The sequence below is a fragment of the Leptopilina heterotoma genome, unplaced genomic scaffold (genome assembly GCF_015476425.1).
Source record: "Leptopilina heterotoma isolate Lh14 unplaced genomic scaffold, ASM1547642v1 Lhet_120, whole genome shotgun sequence".
NCBI lineage: Eukaryota > Metazoa > Arthropoda > Insecta > Hymenoptera > Figitidae > Leptopilina > Leptopilina heterotoma.
The window spans coordinates 2327860-2338711 of NW_025110838.1; the positions used below are offsets into that span (position 1 = coordinate 2327860).

The 10852-nt window shown below is 26.3% G+C and overlaps 1 pseudogene; it reads left to right on the forward strand.

Moving 5' to 3' along the window:
* Nucleotides 1-254: 254 nt before the first annotated feature.
* Nucleotides 255-10364, forward strand: LOC122510604 (annotated as a pseudogene).
* Nucleotides 10365-10852: the final 488 nt, after the last annotated feature.

Consider the following 10852-nt stretch of genomic DNA (forward strand, 5'->3'; position numbering starts at 1 on the left):
AGAAGAATTTCTTCTCTTCGATTCAGACGTAACTTTCTCAGCGACTTGAAATAAAACATCCCTCTCTCTCTCTCTCTCTCTCCTTACCCTACAGAGACGAAAGCATTTGCTTTGCTGCGTTTATACATATAGATGTTTACTAGTTTTCTTCGGAAAGGAATAAAATAAAATGAAAATAAAGAAAAAAGGAAATGGGTTCCGTCACCAAGAGATGCACCGTGACGAAAGATTGGGTGAAGAGAAAGTTTTAGCCAATGGTTCTTTGGTGCATTCACCTGAGAAAAGACGAGAACCCAGGAAAACGGATCGTCAAGAAGGCAATGAACGAGGCGAGTTACGGTCTCGCGTACTTCGGACAAGAAAAAGAAATTGGGGAGTGAAAACTTCCAATGGGGAAAACAGAGAGGAATAAATAGAAGTGAAGTCGAAAGATTACGAGCCTGCCTCGAGAAGAGTTTGAAGTCTTCTTCTTCTTCTTCTTCTTTCTCTTCTTCGTTTGGTGCAAAGGGAATGGAATGGAGGCAACATTACATCCCTTATAACACTATATTCGGGTGACTGGATAAGGAAAACTGCACCTAACATTATACTTACCTTATCAATTTATACAGAAAGGTTCTCAACAGAAGCAGAAAGCTTCTTGGCGAAACCGTAATCGTAGCATTAAAATTTGTACACATTTAGCGCGAGGATAATTATCCAGTTTGTGGTTCTCTGCGATAAACAAGAAGATATCATCTACATGAACATTAACCTACATTCTGCGCTCGATATTTATTGCAAACGGTCTCTAATAATTAATAAAGCAGAAAATTTCTCATTAATATTTTTTATGGTTTGTGACGCGAGAGTTTTTGATGGTCATCTAAACGGAAATTTATTGAACTGATGCAGGAGCGGGAAATTCAAACTTATCAACGTTTTTTTCTTCGTAAAAATTTATTTTCCCTACACTGTAAAAAAAAGGGAGTTAAATTTTAATGTTTTTTCCTTCCTAAGAATTTATTTTCCCTACACTGTAAAAAAGGAGTTAAATTTTAACTCCTCAGGGGATTCTATAAAGGTCACACACATTTGGGAGTTAAAGCGAAGGGAGTTGAAATTTACACAGCAAAAATAAGAAAGAATAATAAGAATTCTTTTGGAATATTTTATTAAAATCTTTTTTAAATAATTGAATTCTTTTGGAATATTTTCAATTCTTTGTACTTTTTTTAAATTCTTTTCTACCATTTCTTTCTTTAATATACTCTTTTTTTTACCATCTCCTCCTCTTTCGATTCTCCATTACCATCGCAAATCTTCATTTAATTTAAAGATCTCTACTCCTGACAAATGTGTGAAATTCTCAAATAATTGCCAAGCCGAGCAAATGAAAGAAAAATGAAATAATTAACTTGAAACGAGAACGAAGAACAATATACCAATAACCTACTTTTGAAGGTCTCTCGATTCCATTTCTTCTAAAAACGAAGACTCTACGTCGATCGTTGCAAATTAAGAATCAAACGAGAATGGTAGTATCCTCCGAGATTGGATCTCGCTAGTCAATTCATTTTTACCCTTTTTTCCCCAATTCTCAATTCTCACGAGGTAAATTCCAATAGTTTAACATTTTTTTTTCTTTCGCACAAGTGTATAAAATATTCTTAGAAAATTTAAAAATCCTTTTGATATCCGAAGGTAAAGAAAATCAAAACTTTGACAACACTTCGGTAGTTAAAGTCAAAATATTTTTCATTAGACAAAAATTTATTCGTTGAATAAACTATTTTTTTTTCAAGTCAACAATTTTTTTATTAGACAAAAATTTATTCGTTGAATAAACTATTTTTTTTTGTTGGTTTTTTAAGTCATAATTTTTCTTATTAGACAAAAATTTATTCGTTGAATAAACTTTTTTTTTGTTGGTTTTATATTTAGTCGTAATTTTTTTTATTTAGGGTTGACACAAAAAATTAATTTTGTTTTTCCCTGACTTTTCCCTGATTTCCAGACAAACTTTTGAACTTTTTCCCTAACCCTAAAGAGTATTCTGATTCACTATAAAAATTATTAGATACTCAAAAAAAAAAAAATTCTATTACATATTTACTTACGAATTTCGTTAATTGTAAAATTATTCGCAAACATCAATAACTTCATTTTTCAATAAGTATTTAATTATTATTTTTCCATAAGAATTAAAATTCTTCAAAACATTTAAATTCAAACATTTTTAAAATTCAAGAACTTATAAGAATATTATTATAAAACATGAAGATATAAATCACTCCGAGTCTTCGACTCGGAGTAATTCATGTCTTCATTTTTTATAAAAATTTAGATTTCCATAAAATTTGTCGGACAAAAATTAAATTATTTACAAAAATTATAATAAAATTCGTTGCAGGAATTCAATTATTTTCATAAATAATAAAATTCTTCACAGGGTTTCATTTATTTTTAATAAAATTTTAACGAAATTTCTCGAAAAATGAAATTATCTTCAAATATTTTTTGCAAGAATTAAATTACATTACACAAATAATTAAATTTTTCGCTGAAATTCAAAAATTTTAAAAATTTACTATTTTAATAAAAGTTCTGAAAGGAATTTAATTATTTAAATGAAATGTAATAAAATTCGTTGCAAGAATTCAATTATTTTAATAAATTAATAAAATTCTTCACAGGATTTCAATTATTTTTAATAAAATTTTAAGTAGATTCTTCGAAAAATATAATTAATTTAAAAAATTTTATTAAAATTCTCCGAAAAAAATTCAATTATCAATTATTTTTATAAATTCATGCTATAATGCTTTTAATATATTCATTAATATTCATTTTTAAATCTTAATTCTACGAGAATTTAAATTATTTAAATACAAAAATAGATAATTTACTGAATAAATGAATATTTCTCTAAATTGAATTATCGTAAAAAATTTTATCAACATAATTGAATTTTTTCGAGGAATTTTAATAAAATTTTCAAGAATTATTAAATTTTTCGAGGAATTCGATTAAAATTGTATAAAAAATAATTGAAATTCTATTATGAGTTTTATTATCCATAAAAATAATTGAATTTTTGTAAAAAAAAATGTTATTATTAATGAAAATTACTGAATTATTGCGAAAAAATTTATAAAAAAATTTGTAAATAGTTGAATTCTTGCGAAATTTTTATTATTTACGAAAATAATTTAATGTTTGCTTAGAATTTTATCAACATTTTTTTTTAAATAATTGAATTCTGTAAAAATTTTATTAAAATAGTAGATATTGAAAACCATTGAATAGAGGGAAATTTTTTGAAAATAATTGAAATTTAGAGGAGAATTTTATTATTTTTAAAGATAATTGAATTTTGACAAGAATTTTTTTTAATTTTTGAATTATAATTGAATTTTTCCAAAGAATTTTATTACTTTTGTAAATAATTGAATTTCTGCAATCATTTGTAACTTCGCCAAAATTCAATTATTTTCATAAATAATAAAATTCTTCATAGGGTTTCAATTATTTTTTAAAAAATTTAAAAGAAATTTCTCGAAAAATGAAATTATCTTCAAAAATTTTTTGCAAGAATTAAATTACATTACACAAATAATAAAATTCTTCGCTGAAATTCAAAAATTTTTCAAAATTTACTATTTTAATAAAAGTTTTCAAAGGAATTTAGTTATTTAAATAAAATGTAATAAAATTCGTTGCAGGAATTCAATTACTTTTACAAGTAATAAAAATTTTCACATAAATTCAATTATATAAAAAAAATTTGATAAAATTCGTTATAAGAATTCCATTATTTTCATAAATTATAAAATTTTTCTGACGATTTCAATTATTTTTAATACAATTTAAAATAAAATTCTAGAAAAATGGAATTATTTTCTTAAATTTCTTGCAAGAATTCAATTATTTTTATAAATTAATAAAATTCTTCACAGGATTTCAATTATTTTTAATAAAATTTTAACCAAATTTCTCAAAAAATGAAATTATCTTCAAAAATTTTATTAAAATTCTTCGAAAGAATTCAATAATCAATTATTTTAAAAATTCATGCTATAATGCTTTTAATATATTTATTAATATTCATTTTTAAATCAATTTTTATTGCAAAATTCTACGAGAATTCAATTATTTAAATACAAAAATCAATAATTTACTGAATAATTAAATGTTTCTCTAAATTGAATTATCATAACGAATTTTATCAACATAATTGAATTTTTTCGAGGAATTTTAATAAAATTTTCAAGAATTATTAAATTTTTCGAGGAATTCGATTAAAATTGTATAAAAAATAATTGAAATTCTGTTATGAGTTTTATTATCCATGAAAATAATTGAATTTTTGTAAAAAAAATGTTATTATTTATGAAAACTACTGAATTATTGCGCAAAAATTTATAAAAAAATTTGTAAATAGTTGAATTCCTGTGAAATTTTTATTATTTACAAAAATAATTTAATGTTTGCTTAGAATTTTATCAACACTTTTTTCAAATAATTGAATTCTTTTGAAAAATTTTAGAAAAATAGTAGATATTGAAAACCATTGAATAGAGGAAAATTTTTTGAAAATAATTGAAATTTGGAGGAGAATTTTATTATTTTTAAAGATGATTTGATTTTGAAGAGAATTTTTTTAAATTTTTGAACATAATTGAATAATTTCTGCGAAGAATTTTATTACTTTTGAAAATAATTGAATTTCTGCAATCATTTGTAACTTCACAAAAATTCAAATTTTTTCCAGTACTTTAATAAAAATCCCTGACTTTTCCCTGATTTTCCTGACCAATTTTATTTTCCCTGACTTTTCCCTGAATTCCCTGACCTGTGGCAACCCTGTTATTAGACAAAAATTTATTCGTTGAATAAACTATTTTTTTTGTTGGGTTTTTTTTTTTTGAAACTTGCATTCAATTCAAACTAATGGAATTTTGTTATTTTATATATTGGGTGTCATTGTAATTAATTTGTGGGCAATTGCAGCAAACCAATATACTGACCAAGCTACAAATTCCGTTAAACGAAAACAATGTTTCCCTTCACTTCACCCTCATGTTCATCATGTCTCTATTTTCATTTGAAACTCACTGCGTTTATATATATATGTATATAGTTCTCTTGCGCTAAAACTATTCACTAAATCCATTGCAATTGTGGTTGTACAGATGATTGCCTTCGAGTCATCAGTTTAAATGCATTACCTGTCGTCCAATGCTGCCCTTAATTGGACAAGCACCAAAATACATCATTGTAGTGTGAGCATTAATGCATACATTTCATATATATTATTGCGATCATGCAGAAACGCATTCAACACATAAAACGAGTATATAACCCGGTTCGTTCAGGTCTATAAAGTTACTTCAGTGCCTCGTTATGTTGTTTGTAACTCTCTTGCATAAATTGAAATATTCATTGTTATTTGAATTTACTGAGTATAATGTTTTTCTAAATGGATTATAAGTATGGAAAAGTTGATTTCTTTCTTCCTTTTCTGGAATTTTTCGCCTTTTGACATTTTTTTCTTTCATTTCTTTCACTTTTTCATTTCTTTTCTTTTGTTTTCTTAATCATCCGTTTATGTTTTGCCATTCATTTTTATTTTACGTTCGTGCTATTATATTCTGTTGACTATTCTATTCTGAGTCTGTTTTTTGAATGCAACTTTGTTTTTAATTCTTTCTGTAGTTTTCAACTTTATGTCGTTAATTCTATTTGCGTAGTTTTCTAAGTGAGTCGTAAAAACTTTTATTGTTTATCTAATTTTGTTTTTTGGTTTTCGGATATAAAATAAAGTGCGATGAGTTTCTTTACATTGCCCCCTCGTTTTTTATTTCTATACTAAAAAGCAACTTTGAAATTTCTATACTATAAAAAGCAACTTAGAACAATGCTTTCATTATTATACAGGGTTGCCACAATAATTTAATTTTCTGTTTCAATCATTATTATTTTTTCATAAAGGAAAAAAGATTTCAGAAATGTTAACTTCAAACCTGTTGACATTTAATAACTTTAAAGAATATGAATAGAATTATTATAAAACATGCAGAAATGGATCACTCCGAGTCTTTGACTCGAAGTGATCCATTTCTTCATGTTTTATAAAAATTAAACCTGACTGAGTGATAAAATCATTATTTTATATTATAATATAAAAATATTGTTACTCTAACTTCTTAAAAATGATTTTCATCGTTTCAATTCAGTTATGATTTTCTAAAATTTCTAAATAAAATTCTTATAATTTATGATAAAGTTCTTTTGAGAAATTTCAAAATTCATTTGTTTTCAATTCAATTTTACGAAATTTTGATTATTCGGAAATTCTTCAATTAAATATACATTAGAAAATAATAAACTAAAAATAATTTTAAAAAATTTCGATTAAGCTTTTTGAAAAAAATTAGTTCCACAGAATTTTTAATTAAAAGTATAAAAAATTCAAATTTTCAAAGATTTTAATTTGAAACCTTTACAAAATTCAATTATTTCTAAAAATTCCAATTCTGAATAACTTCTTCAAAGTTAAATCTAAAACTTTATATGAAATTAATTTTTAAATCAATTTTTATTAGAAAATTCTACGAGAACTTAATTATTTAAATACAAATGTAAATAATTTATTGAATAAATGAATAAATGTTTCTTAAAATTATATTCTTATATAGAATTTTATCAACAAACTTTTAAATAATTGAATTCTTTCGACGAATTTTAATAAAAGTTAGAATAATTAAATTTTTTTAGGAATTTGATTAAAATTGTATTAAAAATAATTGAAATTCTGCAATGAGTTTTATTATTTATAAAAATAATTGAATTATTGCGAAGAATTTTATAAGAAAGTTTACAACAATTAATTATTTCGAAAAAAATGTACCTATGCAAATTCTATTTTTAATAATTGAATTCCTGTGAAATTTTTATTATTTTAGAAGATAATTGAATATTCATTTATAACTTTGTCAAAACTGTTTTTAAGTAATTGAATTCTTTTGAGAAATTTTATTAAAATAGTAGAATATTGAAAATCATTGAATTAAGAAAAATTTATGAAAATAATTGAAATTTTGCCATGAATTTTATTAAAATATTTGAAAATAATTGAATTTTATTAATTTTAAAAATAATTGAATTCTTGTGACGAATATTATTATTTATGAAAACAATTGAAACTTTGTTATGAATGAACTTTATTAAAATTACTGAAAATAATTAAATTTTGTAGAAGAATTTTGCTATTCAATTATAAAGGTAATTGAAATATTGACGACAATTTTTTTTTTGACTCTTTGAAAATAATTGAATTTCTGCGAAGAATTTTATTAATTTTAAAAATAATTGAATTGCTGAGATTCTTAATGCAAAAAATTTACACATCGATTCCAATTTATACCAATTTTCACTCGAAACAAGTGCATTATTTCTAATAATTATATTAAAACAGAAGTTCATAAATCTCAACAAAATGAATAACATTTTCTTTTATCGAAAAATTGTAAATTAATTCTATTACAGGTATTATCAAATATTATCTGCAGATCCTATCCGAAAAATACAGAAATCACGAGGAATAAATAGGACCTATTAAGAGAAGACTAAAATACCAACAGAAAGTATAATATAATTTTCGAAAAGGAATGAAAAATAATGAAGATAAAGATAAGACGAAAAATGTTTTGAAGGAATTTAATGAACGCAGAACAAGGTGTGTTAAAATATGTAATAAAATAATAAAGCGTAGAATAAAAATAAGAAGAAAAAGAAAAAGAAGAAAAAAGGAGGAAATAAATGAAGAAGAAGAAACAGAAAAGAAAGAAGAAGCAGAAAAATAAGAAAAGGAAAAAAAACAGAAGAAGAATTAGGATAAGAAAAAAAAGAAGAAACAGAAAAAGATGAAGAAGAAAACTGAAAAGAAAGGGAGAAAGAAAATGAAGTACTAGAAGAATAAGAAAAGGAAGAAAAGCAGAAGAAGAAGAAGAAGAAGAATCAGAAAAGAAAGAAGAAGCAAAAAAAGATGAAAAAGAAAATTGAAAAGAAAGGAGTAAAGAAGATGAAGTATTAGAAAAATAAGAAAAGCAGAATTAGTAAAGATGAAGAAGAAATCTGAAAAAGGAAAAAGAGGAAAAAAGCTGAAACAGAAGAAGAAAAAGAAGAAGAAACAGAAGAAAGATGAAGAAAAAACTAAGAAGAAAGAAGAAGAAAAATAAGAAAAGAAAAAAGCTAAAACAGAAGAAGAAAAGAAGTAAAAACTGATAAGAAAGGGAATAAGAAGAAAATGCAGAAGAACAAGAAAAATAGAAAGAAGCAGAATAATAAGAAAACAGAAGAAATAAAGGTAAAAGATGAAGAAGAAGCAAAGGAAGATAAAGTAGAAGAAGAAAAATAAGGATAGGTGAAGCAGAAGTAAAATAAGAAAGAGATGAAGAAAAAAGAAAAGGAACATAAAAAGATGTAGAAGAAAACAGAAAAGAAAAATAAGAAAAATTTAAAGAGGAGAAGAAAAATGAGAAAAGGATAAAGGAGAAAAAAGAAGATGAAGAAGAAGAAAAAGTAGAAGATGAGAAATTCTTAGAGAAATTTCGTGATGGTAAAGTAAGATATTTAGCAAACTATCACCTCTCGTTATTGCTGCATGTATATAAATATATAGGCATAGACAGGTGTTTGGAATTCGCATTAGGGAAGATGGTGAGATGAAGTGATGGAAGGAGAGGAGAGAGAGAGAGAACGTTCGCGACCTTGCCTGGCCATGGACGAGGCCATCCACGCCACGCTGCTGCCAGTGGTTTGCGATCGCTTTAAGGATTGGAGGTGATTATGGGAAGCCGAGCATCCGAGACATCAGAGAAAGCCGCCTCCTGCGATGACGGAGCGATCTCCGCGAAATAATCACCCGTCCGTCGGTCCACTCTCATCCAACCAAGACTCTCTCTCTCTCTCTCCCTCTCTTTCTATTTTTTCTCTTCTCTCTTTATTTTTTCTTCCTCTATTCTCTTCCTCTTGTCTCCTTTTTCTCTTTTTTCTCTTCTCTTTCTTTTTTCTTCCTCTATTCTTTCCCGTTTGTCTTCTTCTTTTTCTCTTTCTCTTTCTTTCTCTATTCTCTTCTTTTTATCTCCTTCTGTTTCTCTTTCTATTTTCTTCCTCTATTTTCTTTCTTTTGTCTTCCTATTTTTCTCTTTCTATTTTCTTTCTCTTTCTCTCCATTCTTTCTTCTTTTTTTCTCTTCTTGTCTCTTTCTCATTAATTCTTCTCTTCCTACCACCCTTTTATTTCACTCTCTCTTTTCTTCCCTTTTTCTATACCTCTCTTTTTTCTTCCTTGTTTCTCTCTCTTTATTTCCTTTCTCTTCATTTACCTCTATTTTTCTTTTTCTTTATTTCTTTCTTTTTTCTGTTCCCTTTTTTCCTCTTTCTCCTTATTTTTTATCTTTCTCTATCTCTATTTCTCTTTATTTTTTTTCTTCCCTCTTTCTCCATCTTTTTCTTTTTTCTCTTCCTCTATCTTCATTTTTCTTTAATTTTTTATCTTCCCTTTTTCTCCAACTTTCTCTTATTTTTCTTTCCTATTTCTCCACCTCTCCTTTCGTTCTCTTACATATTTCTCCCTTTCTTCTATTTCTCTATCTCTATCTCTTTTTTATTTTCTTCCTCTTTCTCCATCTTCCTCTTATTTCTACTTTTCCTTCCCCATTTTTCTCTATTCTTCTCTTCTCTTTTTCTCATCTTCCTCTTTTTCCTCTATCTTCTGGCCCCTTTCTTTTTTTTTCTTTTCCTTAGCTCATTTCAAAAGAGATTTAGAAAAAGAAGATAGAGTATAGTAGTCGTTTCTCTCTTTTTTTCTGTCATTCTCGGAATGAGAGAGAGAAGAAAAAAGAAAGGAAGGGGCAGAAGAAAGAGAAAAAAAAGAGAGATGGAGAAAGAGGGAAGACAAAAAAATAGAAAGATTGAGAAAGAGGAAGAGAAAAAATGGAGAGATGGAGGAAGATAGAAGAGAAAAAATAGAAAGAGGTTAGGAAGAAAGGAAGAGGTGAAGAAAGAGGGAAAAGAAAAAATAGAAAGATGTTGAAAGAGGAAGAGGTGGAGAAATAGGGTAGAGAAAAAAATAGAAAGATGAAAAATGGGGAAGAGAAGAAATAGAGAAGGAGGAAGAGAAGAAAGGAAGAGGTGGAGAAAGCGGGTAGAGGAAAAATAAAAAGATGGAAAATGGGGAAGAGAAGAAATGGAGAAAGAGAGAAGAGGAAAAATAGAAAGATTGAGAAAGAGGGAAAAGAAAAAAGAAAGGTGAAAAATGGTGAAGAGAAGAAATGGAGAGATGGAGAAAGAGGGAAAAGAAAAAAAAGAAAGGTGTGAAAAGAGGTAGAGAAGAAAGGAAGAGATGCAGAAAATGGGGAAAATTGGAAAGAGAAGAAGTGTAAAGATGGAGAAAGAGGGAAAAGAAAAAAATATAAAGATGTGGAAAGAGGTAGTGAAGAAAGGAAGAGATGGAGAAAATAGGGAAGAGGCGGAGAAAGAGGGGAAAGGGAAGAAAAAATAGAAGGATGTAGAAAGAGAGAAAAAAAGAAAGATGGAAATTCAAGAAGAGAAGAAATGAAGAGATGAAGAAAGAGGAAGAGAAAAAAATAGAAAGAGGTTGAAAGAAGTAGAGAAGAAAGAAAGAGAGAAAGAGAGAAGAGAAAAAAAATAAAAAGATGGAAAAGGAGTAAAAAAAACAAATGGAAAGATGGAGACAGAGAAGAGAGAGAGAGTTGAAGAAAGAGGAATAGAAAAAAATAGAGTTAGAGAAAAAGGGAAGAGTAAAAAAGAGTCTCATAAGAAACATATAAAGGTAAAGCAGAAAG